The sequence below is a fragment of the Salmo trutta genome, chromosome 17 (assembly GCF_901001165.1).
Source record: "Salmo trutta chromosome 17, fSalTru1.1, whole genome shotgun sequence".
NCBI lineage: Eukaryota > Metazoa > Chordata > Actinopteri > Salmoniformes > Salmonidae > Salmo > Salmo trutta.
The window spans coordinates 45,919,828-45,941,881 of record NC_042973.1 but is presented as its reverse complement, the minus strand read 5'-3'; the positions used below and the strand labels follow the sequence as shown (position 1 = coordinate 45,941,881).

The 22,054-nt window shown below is 44.5% G+C and overlaps 2 long non-coding RNA genes across 2 annotated transcripts; both read right to left on the bottom strand.

The window, feature by feature from the left end:
* Nucleotides 1–723: 723 nt before the first annotated feature.
* Nucleotides 724–2,062, bottom strand: LOC115152288 (uncharacterized). The gene is made up of 4 exons (XR_003867459.1): nt 1,998–2,062; nt 1,656–1,776; nt 1,502–1,573; nt 724–965 (listed from the first exon to the last, which is right to left on the bottom strand). It is a non-coding gene; the product is annotated as an uncharacterized LOC115152288 (long non-coding RNA).
* Nucleotides 2,063–2,067: 5 nt separating this feature from the next.
* Nucleotides 2,068–4,981, bottom strand: LOC115152289 (uncharacterized). Its single transcript, XR_003867460.1, has 3 exons — nt 4,831–4,981; nt 2,185–2,283; nt 2,068–2,087 (listed from the first exon to the last, which is right to left on the bottom strand). It is a non-coding gene; the product is annotated as an uncharacterized LOC115152289 (long non-coding RNA).
* Nucleotides 4,982–22,054: the final 17,073 nt, after the last annotated feature.

Genomic DNA, 22,054 nt, shown 5'->3' with positions numbered 1-22,054 from the left:
ATTACATCGAATTATTAAAGTGGCGAGAGATTGAGTCTGAATGTTGGCAGCAGCCACTCAATGCATTGCAATGCCTTGCCATCAGCCATCGAGAGAATGCCTCCTATGAAATCTATAAAAGCTATCCAACTGCCTACGTTGTACCTAATGGAAGCGTAAAATAATTAACAAGTTTAAATTCTCCATATTTAACGCATTCATTCTATTTTAAGACTGAAAATATTCATGTAGAATGTCACAATGATGCAACACGGATGGCAACTCAACGGCTGTAGTGTAGTACTTCTGTAAAGTATTTAAACTGGAACAGCCATTTCAGTAATGGATTCAATATATCCAAGTAACAGATTAATAGTTTAGATATTTTTTTTTTCCTGTAACATTCAAAGTCAGCAGGCTTTGTATTCTTGAGACCTTAGTCACTCCAAAAGTGAACCACCCACCTGGAAAAACTTCCCCCGGACAGTGAGTGTCACGCCCTGACCTGAGAGAGCCATTTTTCTCTGTTTGGTTAGGTCAGGATGTGATATGGGGTGGGCATTCTATGTGTTTTATTTCTATGTTTTGGCCGGGTATGGTTCCTAATCAGAGGAAGCTGTCTATCGTTGTCTCTGATTGGGAGCCATACTTAGGCATCCTTTTCCCACCTGGGTTTTTGTGGGTAGTTGTTTTCCGTTTAGTTGTCTGTTGCCTGACGGAACTTTTTGCTTTCGTTTTTGATTCTTTTTTTAAGTGTTTCATTATAGTAATAAATATGAGCACTCAACACGCTGCGTTTTGATATTCTGTTGTGTACATAGAACTTAACTGCTCTCCAGTCCCTGTTTAAAAGCGCTTGGGGAGAAGCAGCAATCATTTCTCACAGTCTTGTTTTCCAGGTGTTTTTCCCATTCGGATAAAATTCATCATGGAATCAACTGCATCCACCTCTATTGTCGACCAATACCTTTTTGTTCCTTTGGCACCTTTTGGAAAGAGATGGCATTATGAATGACTACATTAAATAAAGGTTGACTACAATACAGTACTTGAACATCTCTCTGTATTAACTCTACAAGGTTACAGCTGTATCTGCAGAGAGTGTGTTGAGATTAAACTAACAATCCCAACTAAATAACTACATAGATAAGGATGTGAGAGGAGAATGTGCAATGCTGACATCAAGGCAGACTCAATCTGTATGGAATCTAAGCCCAACAATCTGTTTGCAATGTAAACCTTCTAATAAAAGCAATACCTATTAAATCATGTTCCCTCACTCCCTCAAGAAAAACAATGTAAAGTGTGGTAATCCTTCTGTTTTATCATCTATCCTGACACACTAGTTCCAGATCTAACATCTTGACTTGTGTCCAATCCAAACTGAACCGTTCTGTGCTGGCATGGTTGGAAATACACTAACTGACAAAGACGGTATTGATCTGGACCAGCACAGTACGGCCATAAGTTGCCACTACAGAGTGAAAATGCACTGACTGAAGGCAGCAGGAAACATGCTTACCGTGTGAGCCTCTCTTTTGTCCCAGCTTTCCCTTGGTCATTGGCTGTTTAGCCCGAATCGCTGACATCTCTCCTGGAAAACATCAGTGGAAAACATGTTGAAAAGGACATTGTAATTAAGAATAGGTCCATGTGTATGTAAGGTATAAGCATACCGGTCAGATTTTCTTCATAGAAATTGCCTTCCTCTGATGGCCCTGGGACACAACCATCTTCACTGTTGTCAATACTGGTTATTGAGTCATCAGTCTTGTATCCAAGCATAGCTTTGGTCAACTGTATTGCAGAAAAAAAAAGTCTCTTGGATAACTAGACAGATATAAAAGTATTTGGACACTGGTACATTTTGATTACTTATGGCTCTGTGCTCCTCTACTTTACATTTTCTTATAATACAATGAATATGGGATGGAAGTGCAGACTTGCCTGTCTTTGATTTACAAAGCTGATTCACAAGAACTTACAGTATGTGCTAGTGTTGAATGACACTAACTTACGTATACGCTGTCTGTTCTGATCAACGGCGGTGCATCATCCAACACATGGACTATCGACCCAGAGGTAGTGGCAGCCTCGGTGTCTGACATCTAAGGATACAATAAAATGAAATTAGCCATGTGCAAATTAGGCAATTGAATATGATTCAACCATCCCCAGTATCCTCATTCTAAACAACTGACAAACCTGAGCTTCAGGATTTATTATTTCCTTTTCAAATCTGGCCTACAAGTTGAATTATGTTTCTTTTAGAGTTTCCATGCGTCTTCTTAGCCTCTGCAGTGCCTTTGTAAAGGAAGACAAGTTTCAAAAAGAATGGTTGAGACTTAAAAGAATGACAAGATTGCTCTGCACACAACAAAGGGGATGGGCTGGGGGACACCAATGACTGTTATCATTGACTGACAGAGGTCCTACAAACATCTATTACAATTTCCTTTAAGACGACTTTCAAGGTAAAAAAGCAAGTATAAGCATAACATAAGCACATTATGCAAGTTCCTGGATGCAACTAAAGCTGATCTGCTTTTATGGATGGACTAAACGAGAAACAGTATGAGTGACATGGCTAAAGCAAGGCATGTGAATTGGCACAGCCCTACCAAATGTTACACTTTCCCACAATCCTTATTCCTGTTGTGGTGTTACACTCTTTTACGTGCAAAGCCAAAATAACTAGCACCTTGTTTCTCTTTGAGTAAGAAAGGGCGCTAAAAAAACTGCCAAAACTTCAATAAAATAATTTAACGAGAGGATTTATATAAATATTTCAGCACACATGCATGCTTATGACTTGACAAAACAGATGAAAAAGAACTGGATTTTCTAGCTAGGTTGTAAACCAATTCAAGTTACACTAGCAATATTATTTTCTAATGCATGTAACATTGGGTTAACCACAATCATGTATTCTGAATCAAAGACATGTTACCAATTATGCTAAACTAGCACGCTAACCGCTGGCTAGCACGCTAACCGCTAGCTAGCACGCTAATCATTAGCAAGCAGTAAATAAGTAGAAGGTAAAACATGCAAAGTAACAATTGCACATTAATGAATTGTTTGGATAAACCCACCAATTTCATTCTCATGACGCAGTATATCTGACACAATGTGGCTTTCGGAAAGACATACATACAGCCACGCTCAAGGTCCTAAACGACATCGTAACCGCCATCGATAAGAAACAATACTGTGCTGCCGTATTCATTGACCTGGCCAAAGCTTTTGACTCTGTTAATCACCACATCCTCATCGGCAGACTCAGCAGCCTTGGTTTCTCAAACGATTGCGTCGCCTGGTTCACCAACTACTTCTCTGACAGAGTTCAGTGTGTCAAATCGGAGGGCCTACTGTCTGGACCTCTGGCAGTCTCTATGAGGGTACCACAGGGTTCAATTCTTGGGCCAACTCTTTTCTCTGTATACATAAATGATGTCGCTCTTGCTGCTGGTGAATCTCTGATCCACCTCTACGCAGACGACACCATTCTGTGTACTTCTGGCCCTTCTTTGGACACTGTGTTAACAACCCTCCAGACGAGCTTCAACGCCATTCAACTCTCCTTCCGTGGTCTCCAACTGCTCCTAAACACAAGTAAAACTAAATGCATGCTCTTCAACCGATTGCTGCCTGCACCTGCCCGCCCGTCCAGCATAACTTCTCTGGACGGTTCTAACTTAGAATTTGTGGACAACTACAAATACCTAGGTGTCTGGTTAGACTGTAAACTCTCCTTCCAGACTCACATCAATCATCTCCAATCCAAAGTGAAATCTAGAATTGGCTTCCTATTTCGCAACAAAGCATCTTTCACTCATGCTGCCAAACATACCCTCGTAAAACTGACCATCCTACCAATCCTCGACTTCGGCGATGTCATTTACAAAATAGCCTCCAATACCCTTCTCAACAAGCTGGATGCAGTCTATCACAGTGCCATCTGTTTTGTCACCAAAGCCCCATATACTACCCACCACTGCGACCTGTACGCTCTCGTTGGCTGGCCTTCGCTTCATAATCGTCGCCAAACACATTGGCTCCAGGTCATCTACAAGACCCTGCTAGGTAAAGTCCCCCCTTATCTCCGCTCACTGGTCACCATAGCAGCACCCACCTGTAGCACGCGCTCCAGCAGGTATATCTCTCTGGTCACCCCTAAAGCCAACTCCTCCTTTGGTTGTCTCTCCTTCCAGTTCTCTGCTGCCAATGACTGGAACGAACTACAAAAATCTCTGAAACTGGAAACACTTATCTCCCTCACTAGCTTTAAGCACCAGCTGTCAGAGCAGCTCCCAGATCACTGCACCTGTACATAGCCCATCTATAATTTAGCCCAAACTACTACCTCTTCCCCTACTGTATTTATTTATTTTATTTATTTTGCTCCTTTGCACCATATTATTTATATTTTAACTTTGAACTTTCTTCAAACTACAAATCTACCATTCCAGTGTTTTTCTTGCTATACTTTATTTACTTTGCCACCATGGCATTTTTTTTGCCTTTACCTCCCTTATCTCACATCATTTGCTCACATTGTATATAGTCTTTTTTTTTCTACTGCATCATTGATTGTATGTTGTTTTACTCCATGTGTAACTCTGTGTTGTTGTATGTTGTCGAACTGCTTTGCTTTATCTTGGCCAGGTCGCAATTGTAAATTAGAACTTGTTCTCAACTTGCCTACCTGGTTAAATAAAGGTGAAATAAATAAAAAATACATGAGCTAATATTAATTACAAATAAAGACAACGGGAACATGCTTGCTTGCCAATACACCAAATACAATTTTAGTTAAAATATTGGTTAACAGTTTAGTTAATAGCTAACCTTCTTGCAGGAATGTGAACGTCTACAACCATCCTCCTCTTCATTAAAAAACGTGCTGCACAGCTACTTTTGTTGTGATCATGCTCAGACAGAGACAGGCTTGCCAGGTCAATTTCAAATTTCTAGTAATTCCAGGAAAACCCGCCTTCAAAGCCTGAAACCTTTCACAATTTCAGCAGATTACAGGGAAATTAATGGATTTTTTTAAATACCATGTTGGTAATGGTGCAATATAGAAGTAGTATTAAAAACTTGCACCCAGCGACCAAAACTTTTCAGCTGCAGCAAAGTTTTAAAAGTACCTCAATAAAAGACAACATAGTAAACGTGGCAACCCTAGGGAGAGACTTGTCACTGCAGCGTGGGGGAGATGGGAACAGTGTTGACCTGTGACATTTTTGATAGTTCGGTACTTTGTGCACTCTGCAGTGGGGGAGGGGCTGGATCTCCAGCAGATATTATGGAGAGTAGACAATGATTCCATCAGCCCAGATTTCTGAATATGTGTGCAATATTATTACTGTCATCTACATTTCCTTACACAGTTTGGGTTTGTAGCTTACACAATCAGTATCAGTGAGGTGTTAAGTGCAGCTACTTGAATTGTCTGTAGACTTGCTGACACAAAAGTAGCTTATGGCAGGTTAAGATTCTAACTAGCAACCTAACCCCTCAGCAATCAGGTTCACTACCTGCACACAGACCAAACAGCCTAGTGATATTAACAGCCATCTCTTGCTATAGGCACTCAGCTACTCTCACCATCTCTCTTTCTCTCTCATAACAGGCCTTTTTTAAAATCTTATTCGCATTTACCCTCCACTAGACCCCTGGTTTCACAAGGTGGAATAAAATGTACTGATAATAAGTGATTTCAGGTTTGTACTGCTGTGAAGACTTAGGCCTTTACATCAGCATTGGTCTCTTTGCAAAAATCCTCAAGAAAACTCATAATAAACTTGGGTAGCTGATGTGTAACTGATGTTCATATCTTAAAGGACAAGTCACTATAAGCTTTTGTCAGGAATCAGGACTCGGTTAATAAAGCCAACACAACTGCATGTTTTACAAATGGTAGGCTATCTTATGGTAGGCCTAGTTATAAAATTACATTATAGGCCGACACTGTACACTATAGGCCTATTTCTTTGCCGGATTGGAGAATGTCTGCAATTGTTATGCCTAGTGCAGCAAAATGGCCAAAACATGGCCTGGTCATGGATGAAAAGCACCTTTTCAAAATGTGGTAGAACTGAGTGAACATAAGGCGGACCCCAGGATTTCAGCTTCCTGTGTTAGCTGTTGTAATCCTCTTGCTGTGTTTATTTGTAGATAGACACCCCAACAGGGAGTTATGAGTTGGGAGGTATAATCAAAATGTCTGCTTAATGCTTTTGAGGGAGCAGCAGAAAAGTGTATCCAAGAAAGGGTACCCCTTCCTAGAATTGTTAGTTGTAGCAGTAGCCATGTAATGGCAGCAGTGTTGTAGTCGAGTCACTGAAGCATAAGTTCGAGTCAATTCACAAGACCCTATGGCTAAGTCTGAGTTGAGTCAAAGTCACCAATGTTTGAGTCGAGTCGAGTCACAAGTCCCTATGGCTGAAATAAGAGTCCCTGTGTTTGAATCCTGGTCCAAGATTTCAATGTTTCCCAGTTTATGCAAATACTTGCACCATGACGTGAAACCATGAAAGAAAGAAGGCCTTGTTTCAGTTACGGTGACGCACGATCACATGTAGCCTAACTAACCTTACCTTCCTGAGAGTATGATGGGAAGTGTTCATATGTAACTCAACATCCTTCTATGCTTTGCTCTCTCTCTCTCGCTCTTAATGTGTGAGAGCAGATATGACATTTTCTGTCATTTAAATAGTTGAGGCTGTGTGTAAGTTCAGATGGTGTTCAAGGTACAAAGTGTTCAACCTCCTTTCGTTACAGACCTTTAGTGCCCCCCTTGTGGAATATCACGTGTCGTTACATGGGGATCAACATTTGTTTTTGAGGGTTGCAAAAAAAACATGGATAATGTTAGAATAAAATCATGCAGAGGAAGCTTTATTCAAAAGATGGAGGATGACACACGACGTGTTGAACAGTGTCAGGCTTCAGATCAAAAGAAAAACGATACAGTTACTGCCTTGCAGGGTTGAAAGGGCAGTGGAGGTACTAGGATGGCAGGCAGGGCAGATGCTGGGATGATGCTGGCTGATCCTCTCTGGTCCATGGGAGGCCATGAGGTCTCAATAGGGCTCCCGATTGGCGCAGCGGTCTAAGACACTGGTCCCATAGGGCGGCGCACAATTGGCCCAGTGTCGTCTGGGTTAGGGTTTGGCCGGGGTAGGCCGTTATTGTAAATAAGAATTTGTTCTTAACTAACTTGCCTATTTAAATAAAGGTTAAAAAAAACTAAAAATTAAGATTGTGTGTGTGTGTGTGTGTGCGCGCGTGCGTGTGTGCGCGACCGCTTACAACTGGCTTTGCTCCATCTCTTCAGAAAGAGACTCTTCATCAACCTCCAAGATCGAGGGCAGTGATGGAGAGACACACACTGGGAAGAAAGGCCCAGACTTAAAGTTAACGTCCCAGTGAATGGGATTCACTCTCTTCCTGCGCCCTCGTTGGCTATTCTTCCATTCCCGCTCGGCCTTGGCACGGGAGGCAGGCTTGTGCCACCGCTTGATAGGAGGCTGTTCTGCCAGTGGGACCACAGGGGTCAAGAGGATTTCAAAGGGGCACTTCTCACCCACCTGTACTACTCTCCTACTGGTCAGTAAAGCGGAGTGGTCGGTGTGACCTGTGTGGCTGGGCGTAGGTCTGGGCAGGGGGTGACAGCCATCATCTCCGCCTACGTTAGCTGGGTGGCAGACTAAAGGTGGACCACAGAGGAACATCCTCTCAGTGCTACTGAAGTACAGGGGCTCAGAGGGTAATATGCTTTGTTTGTCACCCAGTTGTTCTGGTAGCTGCTGGTCCATCATAGCAGACCGGATCTGTAAGAGTTGGATCGTCTTCGACACACGCCGTGATCTGGTGTTGGCAGGCCGGGCTGGCACTGGGGAGGCAGGTGGGGCAGGCACTCGGCTGGAAGGAACCAGAGAAGCAGATGGAGTCGGCACCAGAAGGTCAGGCACTTGGCTGATCATTTTGGTAGGCGATGGGATGGCCATCTGGGCAGGTGAGGCTGACACTGCAATGGTTGGCAGCACAGGGAAAGAATTGGTGCTCTCCCTCCTACCCATGGAGTTTATAAGCTCTAAGGTTTGGTCAGGGAACCTCAGTGTGCTGCCATCAGTATGTCTTGTTATCCTAGCTATCCCGGTCTTGGGTCGAGCCAGGCTCCTGCTGGCCTGGACCTCAGGCTGGAGGACATCCACAGGAGAACATGGCGGCTGCAAGAGGCTGCCGTCGGACAGAGACCGTCTGGCCTGAGCAGGAGGAGAGCGGGGCCTTTGGTCCTGGATGTTAGACCTCTGGAGAGGATGGGCCTGGATCCTGACCTCAGACTGGCTGCATGGAGTCCCAGATAAAGAAGCTACTGTCTTGGCTGCAGTGGAGCATACATTGGGCCTCCTAGGGATGCTTCCTGGTGTCTGTGGTCTGCTGGATTTAACCTCTGGCTCCTGCTTGTGGCTGGAGGTCAATGTGCTCCCTCCGGTTTTGGTTTTGACCGGACCCAGACGCTTGCTACCCATCTGTCCCTCCAGCTGTTGACGAGACATGCCAGTCACCTTGAGGGTGTTTTTGATCTTTTGGACAGTGAGAGAGGTCACAGTGAGCATTGGGAGGCTGATGGGTGGAGTGGCCATTGGAAGCCTTCCCATGTCAGCCCTCTCTTTTGTCACATCCATCGTGTGGAAGTGGGATCGGCTATTCTTTCTCCCTGGTGGCATTGGCTGTAGGACAATATCACTGGCACTCCGGACACTGAGGATGTCTGTCAGGCTGTTCTCAGAACTGTTCTGACTGGTCTCTTGTGTCTTAGTCCTGGACATCACTCTGTCTTTCATGGCTGTGAGAGTCACAGTGGAGGAGCAAACAACAACAAAAAGCATGTTTGAGAATAAGAATATAGAATAAATTACATATATTACAATAGAATTTGATCAAAGTTGTTATTATAAACTAGTGTTTTTTCACTTTCAAAGGACATTCCAATTCCTGCCAAAATGTTCATAAATTCATAAAAATGAAAGATTCACAGACTAAGGCCTACCTTCAACTTGGACTTCCAGATCATTTGCACACATAGGATTTGACTATAAAGTTTCAACAATATATTCTTGAAAACAGAAACACAAGACCACAAGACCTAGTTTTAAATCACACATCACAAAACATAAGTTTTTCTGACAGTTGATGAAATAAAGTTCTCATAAGATAAAAGTAATGCATTTGAGATTATTTCATTAAATTATAGGTCCTACCTCAGTTCAGGAAGAGCGTCAATGACCTGTCTATGGATTGTCTTAGTTTAACAAAATAATGCTTCATTATGACATCATGTACATTATGACATAGCAGCCGTCCACATCCTAAAAGTTTGTCAAAACCACTTGAATAGGCATGAAATTGTAACGGCTGTCTTCTGAAATGAACCAAGGCGCAGCAGGTATGTGAATACTCATGGTCATTTATTGCCAAAAAAGGAGTAGAGCATTCACTTAACAACAAAAAGGGTGACAACAGTGACAGTTCTACAGGCTAATACAAGCAGTGTAAAAAAACAACCACCCACAACCCCACAAGGCAAAGTAGGCACCTTATGTGTGACTCCCAATCAACCACAACCCTCTACAGCTGTGCTTGATTGGAAGTCACACGGCCAAAATCAATGAAACAATAACAAACACACACTCCCTTCTGCCACGTCCTGACCCAACTACCCCCTCTACTGGTCAGGGCGTGACAGAAATGTAAAATTAAATACAATAGGCCTAATTCAACAATTGAATAAAAAGAATAGTTTGACAGTAATTATTCAGTTTATTGGCTTTTATTTTCATTACAGTAGTGGTTTTGAATTTATTAAAATGAGAGTAGGCCTAGTGAGTTTCGTAGAACTCGATCGCTCATTGAACATCTGTGTGGAACATTCCCAGCTGACGCCACACAGACGCCTTTGAAAAACATTCACGACTTTAGTTTCATATTCAATTCATCAGCATATATGCACGGCAAATAAATTCCCAGTACTCAAATAAATCTGAAAATCACAATTATCTATTTAGTATAGCTCCTCTTAGAACGAGAAACGCTGTGGTGTCAATGTTTTTGATTATGTCCAAATAGGAACATAGCTACAGGTATTTTTACTTCTATACTATAATAGTAGTAGTTGTGTGTGTTTTTTTGTCGTGCATTCGTTTTGAGTCAACGCTAAACCCACAATAGTTTGGTCCCATTCGGTATTAGCACCGTCAGCCAATGGGGGAAGTGACATGCCTGATGCCTAAATTGATGTTGTCGACCAAACACATTTCAATATCATTTTTGAAATACAATAAATAGCCTGTTAATTTGTCGACAAAACATGTTAATAAATTAGATGTTGGCTTCACGTCTCCAACTCAACCAAAAATAAAAGTTAAAGGATGGAATTAAGCCAGTGTCTTAGATTGAACTATCCAAGCAGTAAATATATCCTTTAAATGTTGATATTTGGTTGCGTTGTCAACTAAACACAATTCAATATTACCTTTGTAATACAGTAAATAGCCTAAAGTTAAGGCTATCTTACAAACTAATGTAACAATATTTATTCAACCTTAAAATAAGTAACAGATCCATGGCCACATTTTAAGGTTTCTGTAAGTATACATTTATTCATATGTAACGTTAATCATATAAAGCGTGCATGTTCAAGATAGCATGCATACTGTAGGTTGTGGCGGATCTGTGGAGATATTCACAATTGCTGTAGTCTATGTAGAATCTCGAACAGCATTGATCACTTGCACCATGTACTTTTAATGTAATCTCAACTTCAAACCAGGTAATTTGGTTCTGCTATTTGATGAAGCACAGTGTGCTTTCGTCGCCAGGGTTGTGGGTGCGATTCCCACGGGTGACCAGTGTGACCGTATGCTAAATGACTAAAACGTAAATAACCAGTTGTGGAAAAACTACTCCATTTTTTTTGTACAATATATTTATTGGTATTTCTTTTTTTTTTACAATTTAACAATCATCAAAATATGACACAGATAATGCCCCGTTATTCCTTCCACCAACACAAAACACCATGCTACATGGGTGGACATCGTGCAAAACCCTTCCCTCCCCAACACAGGAACACCCCCCTCCCTCCCCTCTGCCGGTATTAGCTTCACTGATTAACAACAAAAAAAGAAACAGAATGACTTTCACATTCCATGCTAGAAAATAAATGATTCAACATAAAAACAAATAATAATACTGCCAATTTAATGAATAAAGTAGTAATGAGGCAGCTAAGGTGACGTCTCTAGAAACTGCTGAAAGTCCCCCCAGACATCAGTAAATTCAAAGGGTTTATTACGTAAATTGTATGTTATTCTTTCATATGGATTATAGGAAGATAGTTCTTTTAGCCACATCTGCTTGCTTGGCGGAGTGTCACACTTCCTGTCACAGGGGTCGTTGAATGGAGACCAAGGCGCAGCGTGTATAGTGCTCATTCTTTGATTTTTAATGAAAACACTTCAACAACAAAACAATAAAATGACCAACAGTCGCGTCAGGTACTCTAGACTAAACGGAAACAACTACCCACAAACCTCAAAGGAAAACAGGCTGCCTAAGTATGGCTTCCAATCAGAGACAACGATAGACAGCTGCCTCTGATTGGAAACCATACCTGGCCACAACATAGAAAATGACAACATAGAATGAAACTCTAGACAATCCACATAGAAAACAGAAAACCCAAAACACAGACAAAACACCCCCGTCACACCCTGACCAATCTACTAGGGATAAATTACCTCATACCAGGGTCAGGACGTGACAGTACCCCCCCCAAAGGTGCAGACTCCGACTGCACCCAAACCAAAAAACCCAACAACAACAACCCCAAACACAAAGGGAGGGCAGGGAGGGTGACAACAGTCTATGGCGGCTCATGTGCTTCACCCAGAACCCTCCTCTTCTCCCGATCCTCCAGCAACGGAGGTGGCTCTGGCTCAGGGCGTAACCTTCATTCCGCCCGCAGATCCCTCCGCTTCTGTAACATAGGCCTGTGGATCATGATTGGAGGAATCGGACTGTAGATCCTTACCGGAATCACTGTGCTGTAGACCACTGCTGGAGGTTCCGACCTCCAAGCCGCCGCTGGAGGATCTGGGCTGCAGACCAACGCTGAAGGCTCTGGGCTGCAGACCTCTGCTGAAGGCTCTGGGCTGCAGACCTCCGCTGAAGGCTCTGGGCTGCAGACCTCCGCTGAAGGCGTGATACTTCCATATAATAGCTGTGCATTTACTGGCTGCAATGACTGCCAATTTAATGAATCTGGTTTTGTACAAATATTAACTGGTAGAACAGAATCAGAATCTTCTTTCCCCAAGATGGCGTAGCAGTTCAGACGTCCTTTACCCTCCTCTTGTCGTGTCCTGTGTATATATATATGTATTTCGCATATCTTTTTACATTTTTTCTTCTAAAAACTCACCCTCAAAGCACTCTCCTGCAACCCGCCTCACCAATTTAAAAAAGAAAGTATTATTTACCTCAAATCTGAAATCCACAACAGAAGCTAGCCAGAGGTTAGCCATTTTCACTGGCTAATGTTGGAGTTCAGCTAGCCACGGTTAGCGGTCATCAGATATCCATTAGCTCGAAAGCTATCGCCAGTCTTTGTACAGCGCGACTCAGACCAGAGCATACCGGTCCTATTCTCTCTCCTTTCCCCGGATTTCTACCGCATGCTCTGGACATTTACACCTGGATCTTGCAGCTAACTAGCTGCTACCTGAGTGACTATTGGCAACGTCGGTCCCGGAATTAACACACATTATTCCGGAGCTAGCCAGCTGAAGAGTTCCGTCAGCCACTCCTGGGCTATTCCTGAGCTAGCCAGCTGAAGTGCTTCCTGGGCTACAATCACCTATCCGGACCCGTTTTACTGCCGATGCGGAGCCCCATCTGGCCTTCACGACTGGTCCACCGACGTTATCTGCCCGAGGGAGTTATCCAATTGGCCCCTCCGTCGCGACGTAACCTGATCGCCCATTCTGCGGCCCGCTAATCGTTAGCTGTCTAATCGGCTGCGATCTGAATAGGTCTATCGGACACTTTTCTTGGGCCACTATAACTTACTATTTTGCCAACTTGGACTGGTCCCCCCTTCCACACGGAACCCCACTAATCCACAGACGGAAACGCACGAGGTGGCTAAAAACAGACCTCCCTCCATCTTCCACCAGCTTGCTACCTATGGCCCGGCTAGCTGTCTGAATCTCACTGGACCCTTGGATCACTCGGCTAAGCATGCCTCTCCTTAATGTCAATATGCGTTGTCCATTGCTGTTCTGGTTAGTGTTAATTGGCTTATTTCACTGTAGAGCCTCTAGCCCTGCTCATTATACCTTATCCAACCTCTCAGTTCCTCCACCCACACATGCTATGACATCTTCTGGTTTCAATGATGTTTCTAGAGACAATATCTCTCTCATCATCACTAAATGCCTAGGTTTACCTCCTCTGTATTCACATCCCACCATACCTTTGTCTGTACATTATACCTTGAAGCTATTTTATAGCCCCCAGAAACATGCTCCTTTTTCTCTCTATTCTGGACGTCACAGACCAATTCTTATAGTACCCTCATACTCATTATTCTCTGCTCCTCTGGGGATGTAGAGGTGAATCCAGGCCCTGCAGTGCCTGGCTCCACTCCTACTCCCCAGGCGCTCTCTTTTGATGACTTCTGTAACCGTAATAGCCTTGGTTTCATGCATGTTAACATTAGAAGCCTCCTCCCTAAGTTTGCTTTATTCACTGCTTTAGCACACTCTGCCAACCCGGATGTCCTAGCTGTGTCTGAATCTTGGCTTAGGAAGTCCACCAAAAACTCTGAAATCTTAATCCCTAACTACAACGTTTTCAGACAAGATAGAACGACCAAAGGGGGCGGTGTTGCAATCTACTGCAGAGATAACAATTTGAACTTCTACTTTTAAAAATCCACCTCTCTAAAGACAAGTCTCTCACCGTTGCCGCCTGCTATAGACCACCCTCTGCCCCCAGCTGTGCTCTGGACACCATATGTGAACTGATTGCCCCCCATCTATCTTCAGAGCTCGTGCTACTAGGTGACCTAAACTGGGACATGCTTAACACCCCAGCCATCCTACAATCCAAGCTTGATGCCCTCAATCTCACACAAATTATTAATGAACCCACCAGGTACAACCCCAAAGCCGCAAACACTGGCACCCTCATAGATATCATCCTAACCAACGTGCCCTCTAAATACACCTCTGCTGTTTTCAACCAAGATCTCAGCAATCACTGCCTCATTGCCTGCACCGGTAATGGGCCAGCGGTCATACGGCCTCCACTCATCACTGTCAAACGCTCCCTGAAACATTTCAACGAGCAAGCCTTTCTAATCGACCTGGCCCTGGTATCCTGGAAGGATATTGACCTCATCCCGTCAGTAGAGGATGCCTGGTTATTTTTTTTAAAATGCCTTCCTCACCATCTTAAATAAGCATGCCCCTTTCAAGAAATTTAGAACCAGGAACAGATATAGCCCTTGGTTCTCCCCAGACCTGACTGCCCTTAACCAACACAAACATATCCTGTGGCGTTCTGCATTAGCATCGAACTGCCCCCGCGATATGCAACTTTTCAGGGAAGTTAGAAACCAATACATACAGGCCGTTAGAAAAGCCAAGGCTAGCTTTTTCAAACAGAAATTTGCTTCCTGCAACTCAAACTCTAAAAAGTTCTGGGACATTGTAAAGTCCATGGAGAATAAGAACACCTCCTCCCAGCTGCCCACTGCACTGAGGATAGGAAACTCTGTCACCACCGATAAGCCCACTATAATTGAGAATTTCAATAAGCATTTTTCTACGGCTGGCCATGCTTTCCACATAACTACCCCTACTGCATTCAACAGCACTGCACCCCCCACAGCTACTCGCCCAGGCCTCCCCCATTTCTCCTTCTCCCAAATCCATTCAGCTGATGTTCTGAAAGAGCTGCAAAATCTGGACCCCTACAAATCAGCTGGGCTTGACAATCTGGACCCTTTCTTTCTAAAATTATCTGCCGAAATTATTGCAACCCCTATTACTAGCCTGTTCAACCTCTCTTTCGTGTCGTCTGAGATTCCCATAGATTGGAAAGCAGCTGCTGTCATCCCCCTCTTCAAAGGAGGTGACACTCTTGACCCAAATTGCTACAGACCTATATCCATCCTACCCTGCCTTTCTAAGGTCTTCGAAAGCCAAGTCAACAAACAGATTACCGACCATTTCGAATCCCACCGCACCCTCTCCGCTATGCAATCTGGTTTCAGAGCTGGTCATGGGTGCACCTCAGCCACGCTCAAGGTCCTAAACGACATCGTAACCGCCATCGATAAGAAACAATACTGTGCTGCCATATTCATTGACCTGGCCAAAGCTTTTGACTCTGTTAATCACCACATCCTCATCGGCAGACTCAGTAGCCTTGGTTTCTCAAACGATTGCGTCGCCTGGTTCACCAACTACTTCTCTGATAGAGTTCAGTGTGTCAAATCGGAGGGCCTGCTGTCCGGACCTCTGGCAGTCTCTATGGGGGTACCACAGGGTTCAATTCTTGGGCAAACTCTTTTCTCTGTATACATCAATGATGTCGCTCTTGCTGCTGGTGAATCTCTGATCCACCTCTACGCAGACGACACCATTCTGTGTACTTCTGGCCCTTCTTTGGACACTGTGTTAACAACCCTCCAGACGAGCTTCAATGCCATACAACTCTCCTTCCGTGGTCTCCAACTGCTCCTAAACACAAGTAAAACTAAATGCATGCTCTTCAACCGATCGCTGCCTGCACCTGCCCGCCTGTCCAGCATCACTTCTCTGGACGGTTCTGACTTAGAATTTGTGGACAACTACAAATACCTAGGTGTCTGGTTAGACTGTAAACTCTCCTTCCAGACTCACATCAATCATCTCCAATCCAAAGTTAAATCTAGAATTGGCTTCCTATTTCGCAACAAATCATCCTTCACTCATGCTGCCAAACTTACCCTCGTAAAACTGACCATCCTACCAATCCTCGACTTCGGCGATGTCATTTACAAAATAGCCTCCAATACCCTACTCAACAAGCTGGATGCAGTCTATCACAGTACCATCCGTTTTGTCACCAAAGCCCCATATACTACCCACCACTGCGACCTGTACGCTCTCGTTGGCTGGCCTTCGCTTCATAATCGTCACCAAATACATTAGCTCCAGGTCATCTACAAGACCCTGCTAGGTAAAGTCTCCCTTATCTCCGCTCACTGGTCACCATAGCAGCACCCACCTGTAGCATGCACTCCAGCAGGTATATCTCTCTGGTCACCCCTAAAGCCAACTCCTCCTTTGGTCGTCTCTCCTTCCAGTTCTCTGCTGCCAATGACTGGAATGAACTACAAAAATCTCTGAAACTGGAAACACTTATCTCCCTCACTAGCTTTAAGCACCAGCTATCAGAGCAGCTCCCAGATCACTGCACCTGTACATAGCCCATCTATAATTTAGCCCAAACTACTACCTCTTCCCCTACTTGATTTATTTATTTTGCTCCTTTGCACCATATTATTTATATTTTAACTTTGAACTTTCTTCAAATAACAAATCTACCATTCCAGTGTTTTACTTGCTATACTTTATTTACTCTGCCACCATGGCCTTTTTTGCCTTTACCTCCCTTATCTCACATCATTTGCTCACATTGTATATAGTCTTATTTTTTTCTACTGCATCATTGATTGTATGTTGTTTTACTCCATGTGTAACTCTGTGTTTTTGTATGTTGTCTAACTGCTTTGCTTTATCTTGGCCAGGTCGCAATTGTAAATGAGAACTTGTTCTCAACTTGCCTACCTGGTTAAATAAAGGTGAAATAATTTTTTTTTTTTAATTAATCATCTCCAAGAAGAATAAGGGAAGGATCTACTGCTACCGTCATATTAGTGACCTGTGATAAGATCTGAATAATGTCTTTCCAATAATTGCTTAGTTCAGGGCAGGACAAAAACATATGCATAAGTGTGTCCATGTAAGGGGTGGCAGTGAAGTCAGACACAGGAGAGCAGAACGGAGCAGTTTAATTTGAAAACCAACGGCATAAAGAAATAACCAACATGGGTACAAAACCCGACGCGCACCAGTAAACATGTGCACAAGCACTTACAACAAACAATTCCACACAAAGACATGGGGGGAACAGAGGGTTACACAACATTTAATGAGGGAAATGAGAACCAGGTGTGTAGGAAAACAAGACAAAACAAATGGAAAATGAAAAGTGGAATCGACGATGGCTAGAAGACCGGTGACGCCGAACGCCGCCCGAACAAGGAGAGGAACCGACTTCAATGGAAGTCGTGACAGTACCACCCCCCCCTTTACGCGCGGCTGAACCTCCTTTACCGTGGTGGGAGTCAGCCAATTACGCACGGCTGAAATGCAGTCACTCTCTATCTCCACCCCTGAGGTGGAAATGCGGTAACCTAGGAAGGAGACTGTTGGAAGAACAGGCATTTCTCAGCCTTGACGTACAGGTCATGCTCCAACAGTCGACCAAGCATCCTGAGCACCAGGGACACATGCGGAGTATATCAGAATGTCATCAATATACACCACTACACCCTGCCCGTGCAGGTCCCTGAAAATCTCATCTACAAAGACTTGGAAGACTGATGGAGCATTCATCAACCCGTATGACATGATGAGGTACTCATAATGCCCTGAGGTCGTACTCAACGCCGTCTTCCACTCGTCTCCCTCCCTGATACGCACCAGGTTGTAAGCGCTCCTGAGATCTAGTTTGGTGAAAAAGCGCGCCCCGTGCATTGACTCAATCGCCGTGGCAATAAGAGGTAGCGGGTAACTGTACCTCACCGTGATCTGATTTAGGCCTCGGTAGTCAATACATGGGCGCAGACCTCCCTCCTTCTTCACAAAATAGAAACTCGAGGAGGCGTGAAGTGGAGGACCTAATGTACTCCTGACACAGGGATTCGGAGACATATGTTTCCATACCCGCCGTCTCTGCCTGTGACAGGGGATACACGTGACTCCTGGGAAGTGTAGCGTCTACCAGGAGATTTATCGCACAATCCCCCCGTCGATGGGGTGGTAATTGAGTCGCCTTCTTTTTGGAGAAGGCGAGAGCCAAATCGGCATATTCGGTGGGAATGCACACGGTGGAGACCTGGTCTGGACTTTCCACCGTAGTAGCACCAACGGAAACCCCTAAACACCTCCCTGAGCACTCTCACAACCACCCCGTGAGAGCCTTCTGTTGCCATGAAATGGTGGGGTCATGACAAGCTAACCAGGGAAGGCCTAGTACCATGGGAAATGCAGGAGAGTCAATGAGGAAGAGACTGATTCTCTCCTCGTAACCCCCCTGCGTCACCATCTCCAGGGGAATGGTAGCTTCCCTAATTAACCCGGACCCTAATGGTCGACTGTTCAGAGCGTGAACTGGGAAAGGCCTAACCACTGGAACAATAGGGATCCCTAACCTATGGGCGAATGCTCTGTCGATAAAATTCCCAGCCGCGCCTGAATCGACGAGCGCCTTATGCTGGGAATGCGGGGAAAACTCAGGAAAGTAAACATGCACAAACAGGTGTACAACAGAGGGCTCTGGATGAGAGTGGTGCATGCTCACCTGGGGTGACGCCAGAGTGCCCTGCCTGCTGCCTCGACCCCTCGAGGAACCAACCCGGCACCGACCAGCAGTGTGACCTCTGCGACCACAGATGGTAAACGTGAAAGCCCCTCCTCAGGCCTCCCTGACCTAAGCACCTCCCAGCTCCATAGGCACCGGAGCGAGCGGTGGTGCTGGGAGAGGGAATCGACAGAGCCCTCTCTGGACGTCCGCGGGTGACCAGCAGGTTATCCAACCGAATGGACAGGTCCACCAGCTGGTCGAAGGTGAGGGTGGTATCCCTGCAGGCCAACTTCCATCGGACATCCTCGCGCAGGCTGCAAGGGTAGTGGTCGATAAGGGCCCTGACGTTCCATCCCGCTCCTGCGGCCAGGGTCCGAAATTCCAGGGCGAACTCCTGGGCGCTCCTCGTCCCCTGCCTCAGGTGGAAAAGACGTTCACCCACCGCTCTACCCTCGGGCGGGTGGTCGAAGACTGCCCAGAAGCGGCGGGTGAACTCCAACGCTGCATCTCCTTCTCCCCACACGGCATTAGCCCACTCCAGAGCTCTCCCTGAGAGGCACGAGACGAGGGCGGACACCCTCTTCCTTCCCAAGGAGCCGGGTAAACGGTGCCCAGGTATAGGTCCAGCTGTAGCAGGAAACCCTGGCACCGTGCCGCCGTCCCATCATACTCCCCGGGAAGGGCAAGACGCATCCCACTGGGACCGGGTACAGGAGGGACGAGTAGTGGGAACCCCTGTTGTGCTGGTGGAGGCACTGGAGGGACTCCCTGTCTCTCCCAGCGGTCCATGGGCTGGACGACGCCGTCATCGCGATGCCGAGATGTTGTAGCATCTCCGCGTGTTCTCTGACACGCTCCTCGACTCCTATACCCGGGGTACCTGCTCCTGCTGACTCCATGGTGAGGTGTGGAATTCTGTAAGGGGTGCGTAACTGGTGGCAGTGAAGTCAGACGCAGGAGAGCAGAACTAGGTAATAGCCGGAGCAGATTAATTTGAAAACCAACGGCATAAAGAAATAACCAACATGTGTACAAAACCTGAAGCGCACCAGTAAACATGTGCACAAGCACTTACAACAAACAATTCCACACAAAGACATGGGGGGAACAGAGGGTTAAATACACAACATTTAATGAGGGAAATGAGAACCAGGTGTGTAGGAAAACAAGACAAAACAAAACAAATGGAAAATGAAAAGTGGATCGACGATGGCTAGAAGACCGGTGACGCCGACCACCAAACACCGCCCGAACAAGAAGAGGAACCGACTTCGGTGGAAGTTGTGACAGCCCACTCCCGTTTTACACCTTGGGCAAAATGTTGAATATTTATATTTGATCTTGTACAGTCTCTCTGGTGTAAAGTAGACCCTATGTAAAATATTGAATTGCATCAACTTCTGCCTTGTGTTAAATGAAAGACGCTGAGCATCTAAAAAGAGCTTTCCCCATTTCTTACCCTCAAAAATGAGACCAAGGTCATCATGCCACTTCATGCAAGCTTTCAGAGGTTCATCATTCCCCAACAGAGCTTGAAGCCTAAAGTACATGTAGGAAATGAAACCTTTTACCCCTTTCCTTTCCAGCCACAGTTTATCAGTTTTCTCCCTGCTGAGTGGCAATATAATGCCTAACCTGTAGGTACTTGAAGAAAAGAGTTTGAGGTAACTGAAAATGAGATGCCAGTTGTTCAAAGGACAGTAGTTCACCTTCTCTATAGAGATTACCAAATGTTTTAATTCCTTTGTTGAACCAAGAAAATGTAATACCATCTGTCAGGGCTTTGGGTAAGATGGGGTTATTTTCGAAAGGTGTTTGTTCATATATAGATCTAAGCCCTTCTGTTTGTTTACAGACTTCAATCCATATATTTAAAGTGTTTTTAATGAAAGGGTAGTTTATGAAACCTAGCAAAGCTTTAGGTGGGCTAATATAAGGTATAGATGCCAATGTAGCCAGGGTCAGACACTCCTCCTATATCTGTCTCCAAGAGGGTGAACTTGTTGTTGTATCTTGTATGGTTTGCATAAAGTTGTGAGTTTCACTCTGGGGTGTTTCCCTTTCCACAGAAATGAAGAAATCTTCCTATCAAGTTGTTTGAAAAAAACTTTGGGAATAGGAAAGGCCAAGGTTTGAAAAAGGTACAAGAATTTTGGTAATATATTCATCTTTACACAATTGACCCACCCGATAAGAGAAATTGGTAAATCCCGTCATCTATCCAATTCTTCCCCAACCTTTTTGAGAAGTGGAGTATATATAAGTTCAGATGATATGTCTTCATAATTTCAGAAGGAATTTGCAATCCAAGATATGTCATTTTCTGTGGTTTCCAAGAAAATGGTTGGTCTAAGATTGGGTTCTGCATAGCTGCCCTGTTAAAAGGCATAATTATACTCTTCGATAGGTTTATTTTATATCCTGAAAAGGTCCCATATTCTTTCAGGATGTCAACTAATGTTCGGAGTGAAATTTCTGTTTTGGTGAGGTAAAGCAAAATGTCATCGGCATATAGCGAGACCAGATGTTCACGCCCACCTATACGAACACCATGGATGGATGGATGACATCTAAAAGCTTCTGCCAGTGGCTCTATAGCCAAAGAAAAAGGGAGCAGACTAGCGGGACAACCCTGCCTTGTGCCACGTGATAGGGAGAACTGTGAGGAAATGTTTCCATTAGTCAGGATCTGAGCTACCAGACATTTGTACATGTATCTAATCAGACCTACATACTTAGGTCCAATATTCATCATCTGTAAAACTTCAAACAGGTAGTTCCATTCTATGCGGTCAAAAGCTTTTTCCGCATCTAATGAAGCCGCCACTACAGATTCTTGGTCATTCTCTACATAACATAATGCATAATATTACATTATATTCTGATATTATCAGCAGATTAGCGGTTTCTTACAAAGCCTGTTTGGTCCATATCAACCAAGTCCGGTAGAACCTTATCCAGTCTAAGAGCTATGAGTTTCGCAAGAATCTTACATGAAGTGTTCAATAGAGATATTGGTCTATATGACCCACAAAGCATAGGATCTTTCCCAGGCTTTAACAAAACTGTGATCAGTGCCTGTTCAAGTGTGTCTGGGAGTTTTTCTGTCTCTATGGCATAATTAAACATACTGCAAAGAGGCTCAAATAGTTTGGGTAAAAAGGATCGCTAGAATTCAATAGGGAATCCGTTTAACCCTGGTGACTTTCCCCCAGCAGTGTTGAAAATGGATTCCCTAATTTCCTCTGATGTAATCTCTTTCTCCAAGTGCTCTCTATCCTCATCAGTTAAAGTTTGTAAATTGAGTTTGTTCAAAAACTCATGCATTGTGGCAGGGGCATCCCCTTCAGACTTGTAC